Below are 17,065 nucleotides of genomic sequence, written 5' to 3' on the forward strand. Positions count from 1 at the left end.
TTTATTTGCTGTTATTATGCATTTTTTCCTACATATTAGTTGCAGTAGAAATCTAAAAGGGGAGGAATGTAATAGAGTGGTTTGTTGCCCCTAGTGGTAGAAATACAGATATACCTGTTCTAGGTATAGTTCTTAGTAGGCCAACTTATTAGGTGGGGTTAGCCAGAAAAACTGTACTGTAGTAGCTGTTCGGTTCCTGCGTTCCACCATTAAAAAGACTTCGTCTCCACATTCCTTCTGCTTGTTCTTTCCAACCCCAGAATATCACAGTCTTTTTAAGTAAAATGACTATTTTACTTAAATATTAAAATAGTATTTTATTATTTTAATAACTATTACTTACAATAGTAATTTTAAGTAATTAAAATTACTTAATGCTATCGCTAACAGCTAACCCATGTTATATCTATGTACTTGGATCTACTGGTAAATTATTTATTTAGCTTCTGTAAACCCAAATTCATGCTGAAGTTGTATGTTAATGTTATGTCATAATGCATTTCTATAATGTAGGTCAACCATTTGCAGCGATCTACAGAAACCCCATTAAAAACAGTTTATGGCCAGACAGTGGGGAAATACTCACAGTATACATAAATAATATATTTTACCATACATATGAGTGCTTGTCTTTCTAAGTAAATGTCCAATAAAATATATAAAAATACAATTTAAACGACGAGATCCTTACCTAAATGTGTGAGCTATGCTCCACCGTTAGCATCCATGTTTACTACCGAACACTGAGCACTTCTTCTTTTTACGGTGGTTGGTGGAACACTGAGAAGCTGACGCTATTGCGCCCCCTACCGCGCATGCGGGACACTTTCAGGTCGTTGGCCCGTTCACACAGCAGAAAACACACAGGTCGCATTTATTTGGAAGTGTGAACGAAAAAATTCTGATCTGACAAAAAATCGGAATTGGGTATTTACGTCCTGACCCCATATTTTTGAGTGACGTCGGTACTACGTCATCTGCGATCCATCAGTTTTTGTTATCTTTTAAAGTCTTGCGTTTTCCTCCAAATTTAGGACGATGATCGTTGGTTGTGTTGGTTTGGGTCGCCATGTTTCCTGCTGGTTCTGGTCCACTGAAACATCTACCAGAACGTTCTGGAGGAATTCATACTTCCTTCTGCTCACCAGCTTTATGGAGATGGTTTCACTTTTCAGCACGTCCTGGTACCAGTTCACAGTGTCAACAGTACTGTGTTGGCACAGTACTGTTGGCAGTACCCTAACCCCATCAATAATCAAAAGTTATTGATGCTTTCCCAAGGCACATCGTACTCTATGAAGGGGCTGAAGCCTTTCAGCACAAGTCTGACAATCGCAGCACAATTTGGAGGGAAAACCTGTGTCAAAGTTGTTGTCACATCCTTTTAAAGAGGCCTGTTTGCTGGTAACACCAGCAAACAGGCCTGACCAGAACCAGACAGAGGGGCATCGTCCTCAGGAAGGTGAGAGCCGACCCAAAGAATAAATGAACTAAGCTGCTGTTGGGCCTCCAGTAAATGAATTCAAACACAAACCAGAGCTAAAATGTTTGAGAATTAGTTTTATTTTATGGTTTCAGAATCTATAAATTAACTATTTTAACATTTAAAATAACTGGAAAGTTTGTAAAAATGTTTTTAAAAAGTGTTTTTGTCTTACCATGGTTACAATCAGCCGAGCTTCAGTTGGTCCATAAACGTGTCAGCAAATAACCAATTATTTAAGCTCCGCCCCTTTTCCCAGATTCCACCTGGATTAAAACTGCTTTTCCATTTCAGTGCCATTTTATTTCTGGTTATTGAAATAAAATGGCACTGAAGTAATCTCTACAAATATACAGCATCATTTGTAGGTTGTTCAATAAAACATTATGAAAATTGGAGCAAAAATTATCATTTTTACACGATGAAAGTGGAAAGAGAACAGAAGCAGTTTTACAGCAAATCATCAGTTTATTTTCTGCATCTTCAAAAGCAAATCAAAGAAAAAGTTTGAAACTGAATGAAATCAGTCCAGGAAGAGACGAGTCTCAGCTGTTTGTTTGATTCTTCACAGTACAGACTCCAAACAAACAGCCTCTGACCGGCAAACGGCGCCCCCTGGTGGTGAGTCAAAGACAACACAAACCCCGCCTATTTAAGACCAAACTGGAATAAATTAGCTGCTTTATTTTCCAGACACCAGTACGGTGGCCGACAGGTGCAAATGCGCAGCAAAAGAGAAAACATGCAAACAAAAAAGAAGACACCCCCGAATGAAATGCAGCAAATAAAAAGAGAGACGCAAACACCCCCGAATGAAATGCAGCAAATAAAAAGAGAGACGCAAACACCCCCGAATGAAATGCAGCAAATAAAAAGAGAGACGCAAACACCCCCGAATGAAATGCAGCAAACAAAAAGTGTTGAAAACGGAAGTGCTCCAGACCACTAGGGGGAGTCAAAGAAAATAGTATTCATTTCTATGGGACCAGATGCAAGATTCTTCTTCTTCTTCTTCTTGGTATTTATTGGCGGTTGGCAACAAACTTACAGTAGCATTACCGCCACTTACCAGTATGGAGTGTGGTTCGAGATGGTCTATAAACTTTCACTTTCTACCTTTTCCCTCCATTAACTCCTGATTAAACATACCCCCACACATACACACCTGCTTATATTATCCAACTTGCTTATAACTTTATATACCCCTCTTTGATATTCTTTACACATTCACACCCAACTTGCTCTACTCATATCCTATGAAATAGCTTTGTTTTTTTAAGATACCGAATAATTATTTGAATATGTCTACTCCCGAAATCTCTCCTCAAAAATTCTATTAAATTAAACCTTTCTTTAATACCTACACACTCTCTCAGCATGCATCTTCTCTCTTCTTCATACTTACAACACTCTAAAATAACATGCTCTATTGTTTCAGACTTCTCACAATAATCACACTTTCCAGATGCAAGATTCAGAGAGATACCTTTACTTTCTTTCAAATTTCTTTCTCTGAATCTTGCCTCTGGTCCCATAGAAATGAATACTATTTTCTTTGACTCCCCCTAGTGGTCTGGAGCACTTCCGTTTTCAACACTTTTTGTTTGCTGCATTTCATTCTGGGGTGTTTGCGTCTCTCTTTTTATTTGCTGCATTTCATTCGGGGGTGTTTGCGTCTCTCTTTTTGTTTGCTGCATTTCATTCGGGGGTGTCTTCTTTTTTGTTTGCATGTTTTCTCTTTTGCTGCGCATTTGCACCTGTCGGCCACCGTACACCAGTGCTTCCAGTTCAACAACTTCCCGACCCAATGGTGGAGGTTCTGGGTCCAGACAGGCCGCTTAGAGAGAAACCGTTCAGCGGGTTTTGACTGGACCATTACTCAGAAAAACATCCAGATCAGCTCTACAGGAGCCCAGCTTCATGAAACAAATCATGATGACCCTGAACGCATCACCACAAGCAGCCGCAGACCCTTTTTAATCCACCAGGCTGCAGATTGAACCTGTTTTTATTCTGGATTAATCCAGATTTCAGGGAGAAATCATTAACGGTATAAAAATTCACTTTATTCAATCAAATGTAGAGATTTCTGATCAGATATCAAGATGTTTGGCGAAATAAATGTAAGAGAAAGTTGAGATTTTTCCAACATAAAAAACTAAAAAGATTGATGGAAAGTTTGAAAAATTCAAAGTGATCCAAAGGTTGACAGCGCTCCACGTTTCAGATTTAAACCCTGAACCTAAAGAAAAGCAGGCGAGTAGAGAGCAGGCTGTAAACAGAGGAGATGAAGGTTCATCTAAAGAGGAAACGGGTCAGAGCTGCGACTAACCAACCAGTGTTTAACCTGCTGAGTGGACCAGCTGCTCCATTGATGAGAATGGTCACCGGGAAGGCTACCAGCAGTAGCAGCAACAGTTTAGGCATAAACTTCAGCATTTTCAAACAGGAATCAGTGCTTTCTCATTCAGTGTCGGTCAGACTGCAAGGCTGAAGCGCCTCCGTTCCCAGGTGACTTCTTCTGCTGCGGAACAAGAGGACGAGGAACGGGTTGGCGCGAACATCTGCTGCCCCCTGCCGTCCAAGCGCATGTATTACAATCTAAATACAGTGAACAGCCAAATACATAAATAAATGTATTTTTAGCTAAAGGGATCTAATAATTCATCAAGAAAAATATCTTAACGCCAAATTCCCTGATAAAAATGTAGATACTTTTATACCTTTCATTATGTTGAGACGTTTGCTCCAGACACGCACCATACATGCACGCACACTCATCTACGGACACAAAGATTCTGCACAAAAGCCTTTTGTTTCATACGGACACTTTCTGTAGAAACGAAACTTAACTTTAGCTCATCGTCTGACCACTAGGCAGTGACGTAACACATCAGCAGACCAGGAGGCGGACTTTAGGATATAAGCAATGTGTCTTCCGTGTTTGAGCAGATGCTGTATAGATTCGGGCCTTTACACTTGACATCCACCTAAGCCTGTAAGGGTACGCGTCTCTCTTTTCTAGCGCTAAAAAAGAATAAAAAAAGTAAAGTCTGATTATTCTGTGTTGGCTGATTTCCTGTTCGTGTGCTCACACGTTTTGGGTCCGTCGAGTTTAAATCACAACAAATGGTAGCAGAGGATGGTTTCGTGTTGAGATACGAGCAGAGATTGGACGGGCCGTTTAAGGCAACAGCCTGCCGGGACAGTACATGGGTGTTGGGCCCAAATAAACAGATGAGGAAGCTTTTTCCTTAAATATACACCCTTGTACTGTTTCTTTGGGCTGTCTAAATTCCATATATCAGCCGGTGTTCAGATTGAGTTGTCTGATTTGTCAGTCGTGTCGTACTGTTTTCCGTCTTTTATTATTCATAGGAGCAATATAAAAAAAAAAAAAAAGTTTGGGTCGATTGGCATGCAGTGAGAACTGGCCGTCTCCCCCTTGCGTCGGACGCGGTGAAGGTTAAGGCTGGGTTTTGTCGGTTTTGGCCCCGAGGAGTACTGCCCTCCAAAAAGAACGCGCTGGCCAATCTGAGTCAGCTCGATAAACGCTAAAAGCGGTGAGAGCTGGCCACCATAGGACAACGTAGATATTGGGTTAAGGTTGATCGTGATCTGCTCCTCGGATGAAGTATAAGTACAAAGTATAAGGACAGAGTATAAGTACAAAGTATAAGGACAGAGTATAAGTACAAAGTATAAGGACAAAGTAGAAGTACAAAGGATAAGTACAAGGTAGAAGTAAAAGGATGTGCCATCGAGGACAAAAATAGGAGCTCTGTGGAGCGTGGATCCATTTCTGTGTCTTGTGTAAAGTTGTCTCTTTTATGTCAGCTGTGTCTCTGTCAGCTGTGTGTGTCCGACTCTGCCGCCGAGCAGACGTTTTGTCCATGCGTCGCTTTTCTGTTTGTTGTAAATGTGCTTTGAAACCATGGTTGGGGTCTGGGAACTGTAATTTGGGGAAAAGTTTCTAACTTTATCTGCTGTGTTGGTTTTCTCGCCGCCGTGCGAGGCAGTAAAAAAAAAAAAAAAAGGCAGAGAAGAAGAGAGGTGATCTCTGGGTTTGAACATGGCGGAGGAGGTCGACAGGGAGAAGTACGACTCTAAGTGGGGCGCAGGGCCCTGGATGACACTCGGGGAGCAAATAGATGGGGTAATAACTTATCTGGGGGAACTTGACGAATTCCAAACGGACGGGGACGGACAAAAAATACAAAATAAATTAAAAAGTCTGGTTGAAATGGATGGAGGCGATTTGCTAAGCAGACAGCCCCTGGGGAATCATTTGTTGCAGGGAATCAACAATTCTAAAAAACATTTGATAGACACTATGCAAAAAGAAGGAGAAGCAGGAGTTTTCACTAAAAGAAGCTGTAAAACAAACGAGCAGAATGCTGAGAGAGAACTCAGGCAGAGTGAAAAACTTTTGGTTTCCTGGCAGGGACTTTCACATGCATTTGAACACAAAAAACAAAAAGTTGCCACCAGCTCCGAACACACAAACATAAACACAGACAATTCACTTCCTCCACCATATAGTGGAGATGAAACTCGGCCTTCCCAGGGCATTTATCCCATAATTAACATTACACAGGGAACTTTAGCAGTCGAGGGGGAGACAGCTACCCCACAAAACGCTTCAGAAGTCCACACTGGGAATGAAACCCGAACTGGACTATATTAGATTAGACCCCGTCCACACCAAAACCCACGGCTTGGTCTTAGTTAAATGACACCTTTGTCAGATCTGCTCAGAGGTTGCAGAACCTGTGTGACAGAGCAGAACAGATGGAGAGAGGAGAGATAAAATCTAATTCAGCCAAAAACGTTAAAATTAAAATGGATGCAAATGGAACGTGGGTTTCAGAGGAGAACCTTACAGATAAAACTGATGAACTGAGAGAGGTCTATCACATCTCGTGCCCTCTAGAGAGCATGCGTGGCTTAGGCCTTCACACAGCAGAGGGACAGCACGCCCTGGTTGGGAGCAACACAGGGGCTTATCCTCTTTTGAAAACCAGTACTGGGGGTCAGAAATATGTTCCTTTTCCTCTGGGTGACAGAGATGCAATAGTAGATAAACTGCCCAGTATTACAGTTGGTGGGAGTCTTTGGTTGGCAGAGTTAGACCAGCTGACCTCTGGAATGACTCTAGCGCTGGGAGATTTCAGAGCAATAATGAGCAGAGCTATGTCTGGCATGGTTATGAGAGACATAGAACACGCAGCAGGGACCCAAAATGTAAGTAATTCTACTCCAGCACATCAATTCATCACACCTTTGGCACGGGAAATAAAAAGGCAGTTTCCACTGGCCACAATCACTCCCATCACCAGGTTTGAATGGGATTGCAGCATGGATCCTAAAGAATACATAAATAAAGCTGCAGAAACCTGGCTCGGACAAACTACAATTAATCCAAAAGGCCCACACTCAAACTTAACTGAAATGTTTAGAGAGGCAATCTTGAAAGGTGTTCCTGAACAGGTTGTACAATCTATGAGAAATAATCCAGATTTAACAGGGTGCGAGTACGTTAGATGGGAGAGGCATCTGCTCCATCACTTAATAAAGGCACAAGATGAGTTCAAGAAAAAGCAATCTGACACAAAGGATTTAGAAATTCAGCTGTTGAAACGCCAATTGCGGGAAGCAAAACAAAAATTGAATAAGAAGACAGATAAAAAAGAACATGTGATGGTTGTGGGTGGAGGTGCTCCAACCCATACACAAAATGCAACTTCCTGGCAAAACACTAATCAGAGTGGGGGAGGATTGGTTCCTCCTCCTGTTTTTTCTGTTTCATATCCTCAAAACAGGTACAGAGCGTTTCCTCGTGGACGGGGAAGGCGTTTGGCCGGTCGCGAGGGCGGTGCTCCGTGGAGGGGTCGTGGGGCGCGGACCAGGGGACCACAGCAGGAGGACAAATGCTACCGGTGTGGCCGTGTTGGACACTGGGCAAAACATTGCTGGGCCATACCAAATCACGGGGAACCAGGTATGATCCCCCACAATCCCAATGCTATACCTGGACAGTATTTTCAGGGTAACAACGAGCCCACACAGAACATCTAGTGACACGCCCCTGGAGACCCACAGCCCAGCATGGGAACTGCAGACCCCATGCTGTCAGCAACACGGGAGGGGAGAGAAACACACTTCCTGTTGGACACAGGTGCTACACACAGCACATTGAACTTTGTTTCTCCCCTCAGTTTGACGTCACAAACGGTATCTTTAACTGGGTCCTCAGGGACAGAACAAAGTCTGCCTTTCACTAAGCCTCTGACCTTCACAGTGGGCAATCAGCACCTGCAACATTCTTTTGTCAGCTCTCCAACAACTCCCGTCAATTTGCTAGGAAGAGACTTACTGATAAAACTGGGAGCAACAATTATGTGCTCTGTGAATGGATTAATTGTTTCCTTTCCCGATGGCACGTCCCTCCCTTGTGCAAACTTTCTCACGGATGGACAATTCCTCATGCAGCCAGTTGTTTCTGAGTATGCAGACATATATTGGGGCCTTTTAATGAACTTACCCTCCAGCCGCCTAATGTCAACGTTTGTGGACTGGAAACCTTGGCTCCTGTGTCTGTGCTCCTACGTCTCTCCTCCGGATCCCCCTCACGTGACCCTGTTCTACGACAGAGACGTCTCTGAATGGTACCAGGAACCTTTCCTTTCCACTTTGGAGGAAACAACCTGGGAGGTAAAATCTCAGATATTTATGTAGCTCCAGTTGGTGTAGCTGCTGCTGTCTCTTTCACAGAAACGCAGTCAGAATGTTATCAAATATCTGATGAAGCTGTGCCTCACATCTCTCTCCGTTTGCACCCTGAGCACCAAGCAAAAGAATTGGGCCCAATGATGAAACGCTCCCTGGCAGCCACAGATTGGATTGCGACAGCAGTGCCAGGTTTGTTTTTCTCCCCTTCTCTTGACACATATAAGATCAGCTTTTCAGGGTCTGAAACAGTAGACCTTCATCATGAACATGTCCAAGCATCACGGTAGGGAAAAATCAGACCACCCTTCAGCAGAACATATGATAACATCTATGCCTGCATCTCTCTGGGCGGAAACGCCTATGGATGTGGGGCTGGTCTCCTGTGCTCCGATTTCGTTTCAGGTGGACTCTGAGAGACCCCTTTGGATTCCTCAGTATCCTTCTTTCTGGATGTTTCTGCTGCAAAACTGGCCGTTAACGGAGTTTTGTATCAGAAAAAAGGGGGTGAGAGACAAATCATGATGTATTTATCTGCAATTTTGGACAAAATGGAACAGAGACATCATCCCTGCACACAAATTGATACAAAAACTGCACACATAGTCATGGGACATTCACTGTTGGTGTTAACGTCACACAGTGTAGTGGCAAATGTAAACTCACAAAGTTTCACCATGACAGCGTTGCGACAACAAAGACTTTCCAAAGTCCTGGAAGCTCCTAACATTTCATTCACACACGAAGGCGTGAACATGGCAGACTGTTTTTCAGAAGGAGAACCACACGTGTGTGCAGAACTTGTGGCAACAGAAGAGAAGGTAAGACCAGACCTTCAAGCAACTCCTCTGATGGGACCAGAGGAAAGCAGAGAGACTACAAGGGGCAGCATCTGCGCAGAGGGCAGAAATAAAAGCAGTGATCGAAGCGTTAAAGCTTGCCCAAGGATCACAGGTAAAGGATTTCTGACCACCAGCGGCCGAACCCTAAAACATGAGGAGGTGGTAAGATGCCAAAAGGGGGTGCCACTTGAAGAGAAAAACATGTGGAAGCAACGAGGCGCCACTGAAACAAATGGATGCTGGAGGGGTCCAGACGGCAGGTTAATTCTGCCCCCTGGGAAAAAACAAGAGCTGCTTCTTGAAGCTCACGGGGTGGGACATGTTGGGACTAAACAGATGATGCATAATCTTAAAGACTGGTGGCATCCCCAAATGATCAACATGGTGAAATAGTGTGTAAATAATTGTGAAGTGTGTGGACAATTTAACCCTAAGAAAACTTTGAAACCACATCAGGGACAGTTCCCTCCACTCACATGTCCAGGGAAAGAGGTTGTGTTGGATTTTACTGACATGATAAACACGGTGCAAGGCAAAAGATATTTGCTGGTTTGTGTTGCGTGGCCAGCAGCGAGAGAAGATAGTAAAACTGTCATAAAATGTCTAATCAACCATTACATCCCCAGGCACGGTTTTCCAGAAAAAATCAGATCAAACAACGGAACACATTTCAGAAACAAGGACCTGCAAACAGTGGAAGCTCATCTTGGTTTGAAACACAAGTTCGGTATGGTTTACCACCCGGAATCCTAAGGCAAAGCAGAACGAATGAATCAAAATTTGAAAACAAAATTGGCTAAAGTTTGTGCACAAACTAAATTAACAGTGACCAAGGCGCTAGAAGGACTTAGGGCCCTTAGTAAAACGATGCATGAGCACTCTGGAGTTTCAAACCCCTTGGATAAGTGGTTCACTGATCTGTTTGGAAAATATAAAGAAACCATCATCTCTTTGCTCCTTTCTGTGGCAACCTTCCTGGCACTCCTGATCACCTGCGGTTGCTGCTGTGTTCCTTGTCTGAGGTCTTTAGCTGTAAGGTGCATAACTTCATCTATAGAGAAAGGGAGCGACAGTGATGGAAAGCCCCCTGCCTATCAGATGGTTTCTCAGAAACGTAAAACAACCGTGAACCTGCAACTTTCCAGTGTGTAGTCCTTTCTGGGTGTGTCCGGATGAAATTGAGCCATCTCGACACACGTAGAAACCGATTTGCTGTCACATGATGCCAGGAGACACTGTTTTGAATAACTTTGTAGATCTCATTAAAAAAAAAACTTTATCCTGCTGACTTTTTAACATTTTGCCACTATCATTACACTGGGTTTTGAGTGACTTTTTGCCTAACACATTGATTTGCATATTTTGAGTGTGTTTCTTTCATATTATGTGCACTAGACATTTCTTTTCAGTTGGTAAGTTCGCATCCCTTTTTGACCATTAACCACTTTCACATTTTGACCTTAGGGATTTCACCTCTCAAGTAAAAAAAGGATCTTCACACTACTTTGTTTAACATTTTATTTGCTAGCATTATACCTAACATTAAAAGTTTTTTATTCTCATTGAGCTTTGGATTACTGAAGCTTGCATATTAACTAACATTTCATTCATTTTGTAGTCTTCCATTTTTTACCGCCATTCATAGTATAAACCTGCACTGCATTAAAGTTACATTTTATTGTTTGTTCACAACTTACTAATTATTAAAAATAAAAATGCCGGCTTCAACTCCTAACATTTATTCTTTAATCATTTCACTTTATTCATTAAAGGATTATTTACATTCACATATTATTTTCGAATCACACATTTTACTAATAGTAATTAACATTAACGATTTTGTTTAACATTTCATTTTGTTTTACTTTATTTTCACTTTATATTTTTCTGTTCCTTTTCAGCCTGTAAGAGGAACATTGTGGTGTCAACCCGCCGCCATTTTGGGGCCAAATGGGGCGCCCTGTTCGTTTTTACCTCCGATGAATGAAATGAAATGAAACCAACAAGCACCGTAATGGGCCCAGGGGATGTTTTCCGAACAGTGGGCAATGTCTTCCTCAGGATGTGTTGCTCCCCCAAATGTATGACGTTCTTTCAAAGTTGTGTGGTCTCTTAGAGATCAAAAGGGGGAGTTGTTGAGACGTTTGCTCCAGACACGCACCATGCATGCACGCACACTCAACTACGGACACAAAGATTCTGCACAAAAGCCTTTTGTTTCATACGGAAACTTTCTGTAGAAACGAAACTTAACTTTAGCTCATCGTCTGACCACTAGGCAGTGACGTAACACATCAGCAGACCAGGAGGCGGACTTTAGGATATAAGCAAGGTGTCTTCCGTGTTTGAGCAGATGCTGTATAGATTCGGGCCTTTACACTTGACATCCACCTAAGCCTGTAAGGGTCTTTTCTAGCGCTAAAAAAGAATAAAAAAGTAAAGTCTGATTATTCTGTGTTGGCTGATTTCCTGTTCATGTGCTCACACGTTTTGGGCCGGTCGAGTTTAAATCACAACAGATGTCAGCATTTTGTTTTCGTTCAACTTGCGCCCTCCACTTTCTAAGTAAAAATGTGAGCAAGAGAAACCCATTAATCACTACTACATTGAGTGAGACAATATAAATGATAGCCGACCTGGATAAGTCAGAGTAACAGAGCAGATTACTATCAAAAACTAAAAGTTTAAACACAAAGCTTACCACTATACTGCTTCATCTATCTTCCTCTCAGCTCTAACCAACTTCACAGTATGAAAAGCAGTGCATCAGCATGATGCTGTCACCACCATGCTTATTAATCAGAATCTACCTACTTTAAGGTAATTAACATATACAGCTTTTACCACTGACATTTGTGTAATGAGTGAGAAACCTAAAGGGAATATAACGTGTAAGCTTACTCTATTTTGTTGAAACAAATCCTATAAATTAAGCATAGACTTCGTGCTCCCGTATCAAACATGTTCTTTTTGTTGTTGTTGTTGTTTTGAATCCATCACCTGTTGTATTCCGAGCTCCATCATTCCAAGTGTCCGGAGTGATAACTCTACCAAGCTTCTTCTCACCTGAAACAACCAAAGTTTATATTTACTGCAAGGAAAAATGTGTACAACGAAGAATAAAACCGAATGTTATCTTCACGTAACCTTCGTCAGCGTTCGGGGAGGCTTCGTTGACACAAACAACTTCCATTAGCTTCAAACTTACATAAGATTAAAGAGAGAAATGTCATACGTACATTTTTCACAAACCATGTTTCCGATGTGTTTATTTAGGGAGAAGAAAAGAGAAGAAAAACAACCTGTAGCTTTAGCTTCCTTTGCTAGCGTAAACTTCCAGGGTCAAGTGGGATTTTTCAAACAATACATTTCATTGGTTTACTATGGTGACGTCAGCCAAAGAGCCAACTAGAATGTTGTTGATTGGTTAGATGAGGCACGTTACGTACGAACAGAGGCACAAACCTGACATTTGGAATCGTCCCCATATTGTGAGTGGTATTGTAGAGACGGAAATCCAACATGACGCTGCGTTTGGCAGTTTTGATTAATTATGTACCAGAGATTTGCTAATTGATATGCCCAGTAATCAGGCTATTTAGAAATATTCTGACTGTGTTTATATCTGTGTTCTGGTTTGGTGTAACGTGTTACTTGTAAGTTATTTTTGTGTAATTTCAGGACAAAACTATCGTTGTCTCGAAAGTATATTAAGGTATTTACACTAGAAACTAGATAAAAAACTATTAAGATTTTGTACACAGAAAAAGAAGGCTGCAGGGCACGCCTTTCAGCACCAGTTTAATTTAGTTAAATATGGACATTTGCACATACACAAAAACATCTCCAGACTTTTCATCCAAATCTCTCACTGTGTCGGGTTCTGGGGGTCTTGGTCCTTTTTTTTTTCTCCTTTTGTTTTTCTTTTCCCCTCTTCCTGGTGTCAGTCTGTAGCATCACTGTGGCCCACTAGATGGAGCCAGAGGCTGTCTACCTGGGAGGCGCGCCCAGGGGTTTTACGCACCTGGCGGTCGTTATCTCATCATCCTCTGGAGGTTAAAGAAGCTGACTGCCAGCACTTCGACGCCGGAGTGTTTTACCTACTTGGTACACTGAGCCCCTCGAGGTTAGTCCTCTGAGTTTGTTTTTCCTCTAAGTAACTCTTCGTTGTCCTCTGTGCTCTTCAGGAATCGTTTTCGCCTCGAGACCATTTGGATTCCCCAGAGTGACTTTCATCCTGGCTTTTTGGTTAAAGCCCTCCTCGTGACGCCGTGGACGTTACCCACTGGTTGCCCGAGTTCCGTCTTCACCTCTCCTGTCAGATCTCAAGAGTCTCAGTTGTCATCGGCTGGCAGTCGGACCCCGCCTCCACCTCCGTCAAGACATCACTTACCTGCCCGCCCTCCACCGCAGCCTCCCTGCTTAGGAACCCACAGACTATCTCCCTGATTGTGATCATTCCTTCCCACGTAAGAACCGATCTGTTTCCATCATAACTCCCGTTTCCCAGTTGACCCGAACTCACCATCTCCTCCTGTTCGCAGTTTTCCGCTGTCTTCCAGACTCCACCCCAGGATCCCCACCACATCACATAACTTTGCCTCAATAAAAATCCTTAACTGATTTCTGTTCCCTGTGGTGTTCTGCATGTGGGCAAAAGCTTTAACGCCATCATGACAGAACACTCCGGCCAGCAGGCAAGCCCCGCAGACGCCATCAGACGAACACTATCGGAACAACAGTCACAACTTCACACTCATGAGTCCGCCCTACGAGAATTAAGTGCCCGTCAAGCCGAGACTAACCAGCGCCTAACTGATCTAATGAATTTCCTACAGAAATCTGTTCCGCAGGCTACGCCTCCAGACCCCGCGCCGGCTCCCGACCCGGCTCCGCCAGCGCGTCCTTCATACTCGGAGGTTCGACCTCCTACCCCGGAAAGATTCTCTGGAGACATATACAGGTGCAAGGGGTTCATTTTGCAATGCTCTTTAATTTTTAACCACTCTCCCCAGAGTTTCCCTCATGACGGCGCAAAGATCGCCTATGTTCTGTCTCTGCTGTCCGGTCGAGCGCTAGATTGGGCCGAGGCAAGATTTCCATCTCCCACTGATTTCGGGTGTACGTTTGACGCTTTCCTGAAAGAGTTTAGGCAAGTTTTCAGTCAAGACCAAGATAAAACATTTAACTCTCGTGAATTGTGGAAAATTAAACAGGGGCAGCGAACGGTAGCCGACTTTGCCGTCGATTTCAGGGTGAAGGCTGCAGCTTCTAATTGGAACTCGGCGGCACTAAAGAGTGTATATTTTCATGCACTAAATGAGCAGATCAAAGATGAACTAGCCACGCTAGATGAACCCGAGACATTAGAGGATCTCATAAGTTTGACCATTCGTCTCGATAACAGAATCCGGTCCCGCGCGAAAGAGAGAAATCGGAGAGAACCACCTATTAGAACTTTAACATCTGCTACTCCCTCTCCCTCCGCTCTCAGTCTTCCATGTCCGCCAAGTCCCCCAGGTCCGGAACCGATGCAAATTGGTCATACTCGCCTCACCCCAGCTGAGCGTCATAGGAGAATGACTTCCCGCCTGTGTTTATATTGTGGTTCACCTGATCACTTCATAGCTCATTGCCCAACTCGGTTAAACCCCCGGGTCCACCAGTAAAGGCGAGGAAACTGGTGGACCGTTTAGAAAAGGGGGATTCACCTCGCTTGCTATTATCGGCAACATTAATCGACCGCGATCAGTCACTTCCGTTGTCTGTCTTTATAGATTCGGGCTGCGAACAGAATCTCTTTGATTCAGCACTAGTTCAGCAGCTGTCCATAGAAACCACCCCATTAACCGTTCCCCTTTGTGTCTCAGCTTTGGATGGAAAACCCCTTCCTAAAATCACCCATCAGACCAAACCGTTGAAGTTAGTTATTTCTGGAAATCATAGTGAGATCATTTCGTTTTTTGTTTTTCCCACCGTAAGCTCCTCCGTAATCCTAGGGTTTAAATGGTTGCAACAGCATAATCCCCACATCAACTGGACAGACAGACATGTTGAATCCTGGTCCACTTTTTGTCATCAATCCTGTCTCCGCTCAGCAGTTCCACCAGGTCCTCCCACGGCTAAACCAAAGGAGGCAGACATGCCTGATCTCTCCACCATCCCACCCGAGTACCATGATTTAACCCCAGTTTTTAGTAAGTCAAAAGCACTCTCTCTACCACCACACCGTCCGTATGACTGCGCGATCGACCTTCTCCCCGGGGCGCCACTTCCCTCTAGCCGGCTGTACAACATTTCTCGACCTGAATGGGAAACCATGGAGGGTTACATCAGAGACTCTTTAGCGGCCGGGATCATCCGCCCATCCTCCTCTCCCTTAGGGGCGGGGTTTTTTTTTGTAGGCAAGAAGGACGGTTCGCTGCGGCCATGCATAGACTACAGGGGCTTAAATCAAATTACAGTAAAAAATAAATATCCTCTGCCCCTGTTATCTTCAGCTTTCGAGCCAGTGCATGACGCCACTATTTTCACCAAATTAGATCTAAGGAACGCCTATCATTTACTCCGTATTCGTCACGGGGATGAATGGAAAACCGCGTTTAAAACACCTATCGGACACTTTGAATATTTGGTCATGCCGTTCGGCTTGTCTAATGCTCCCGCTTTCTTTCAAGCTCTTGTAAACGATGTTCTGAGAGACTTTCTGAATATCTTCGTTTTCGTCTACCTAGATGATATTTTAATCTACTCCAAGTCCCTCGAAGACCACAAGCATCACGTTCGTCTAGTTTTACAACGGCTCCTAGAAAACAAGCTCTATGTAAAAGCTGAGAAATGCGAGTTCCACAAGCCATCCGTCTCTTTCCTGGGATTCATCCTTGAGGGTGGGCAGGTAAGGCCAACGGAGGAAAAGATCAAGGCTGTGCTGGAATGGCCAATCCCGGAAACACGCAAACAACTCCAAAGATTCCTCGGATTTGCCAATTTCTATCGCCGCTTTATCCGCAACTATAGTCAGACAGCCTTACCGTTAACTGCCCTCACTTCGACCAAGATTCCGTTCAGTTGGACTCCCGAGGCGGATGCGGCTTTCATTAAGCTAAAGACTCTGTTTTCTAACGCACCCGTGCTAATCCAACCTGATCCTAAGAAACAGTTTGTCGTTGAAGTGGACGCATCTGACACTGGAGTAGGAGCTGTTCTTTCCCAAGTCTCCGAGGCTGATAATAAAATTCATCCTTGTGCATTCTTCTCCCGTAGGTTGTCCCCCCCAGAACGCAACTATGATGTGGGCGATCGGGAGCTTCTGGCTATTAAACTAGCCCTGGAGGAGTGGCGGCACTGGTTGGAGGGCGCTGAACATCCCGTGCTGGTCTGGACGGATCATAAGAACCTCTCTTATCTACAAGCCGCTAAAAGGCTAAATCCCCGTCAGTCCCGTTGGTCCCTTTTCTTTTCCAGGTTTAATCTATCCATTTCCTACCGTCCCGGCTCACGTAACATCAAACCTGATGCCCTGTCCCGCCTCCATTCTCCGGATGATTGGGAAAAAGGTCCTGCCTCCATTCTGCCCCCCAGTTGCACCGTAGCCGTTGTTACTTGGGAGATAGAGGACCTAATTAAACAGGCACAACAATCTGAACCAGCCCCTGACTCCTGTCCTTCACATAAGATCTATGTTCCCTCCTCTGTCCGAGCCCGTTTTCTTAACTGGATCCACTCATCCAGGTTTTCCGGACACCCAGGCACCAGTGCGCTTTGCCCTCCTCCAGAGCCCCCTCCTCCCGCCCGTGTCATTGATGGCCATCCGGCTTATTCTGTCCGCCGGATCGTGGACTCCCGTCGGCGAGGTCGTGGGTGGCAGTACCCTCGTCGACTGGGAGGGCTACGGTCCGGAGGATCGTTCTTGGGTCCCTCGATCTTTTATCCTTGATCCTTCTCTTATTACTGATTATGTTTCGTCGCTTCCCTCCTGCTCTTCTCGGCCGCCGGGTGGCGACCGTTGAGG

At 44.1% G+C, this 17,065-nt stretch overlaps 2 long non-coding RNA genes across 2 annotated transcripts; one reads left to right on the forward strand and one right to left on the reverse strand.

Moving 5' to 3' along the window:
* The first annotated feature begins 8,111 nt into the window (after positions 1–8,111).
* Positions 8,112–8,637, forward strand: LOC111607837. Its single transcript, XR_002752445.1, has 3 exons — positions 8,112–8,197; positions 8,329–8,404; positions 8,618–8,637. It is a non-coding gene; the product is annotated as an uncharacterized LOC111607837 (long non-coding RNA).
* Positions 8,638–11,571: 2,934 nt separating this feature from the next.
* On the reverse strand, positions 11,572–12,388 carry LOC111607833. Its single transcript, XR_002752442.1, has 3 exons — positions 12,294–12,388; positions 12,055–12,120; positions 11,572–11,615 (listed from the first exon to the last, which is right to left on the reverse strand). It is a non-coding gene; the product is annotated as an uncharacterized LOC111607833 (long non-coding RNA).
* Between the last annotated feature and the right edge of the window lie 4,677 nt (positions 12,389–17,065).

This window comes from Xiphophorus maculatus, unplaced genomic scaffold (assembly GCF_002775205.1).
Source record: "Xiphophorus maculatus strain JP 163 A unplaced genomic scaffold, X_maculatus-5.0-male Unplaced_Scaffold_BN000159F, whole genome shotgun sequence".
Classification (NCBI taxonomy): domain Eukaryota; kingdom Metazoa; phylum Chordata; class Actinopteri; order Cyprinodontiformes; family Poeciliidae; genus Xiphophorus; species Xiphophorus maculatus.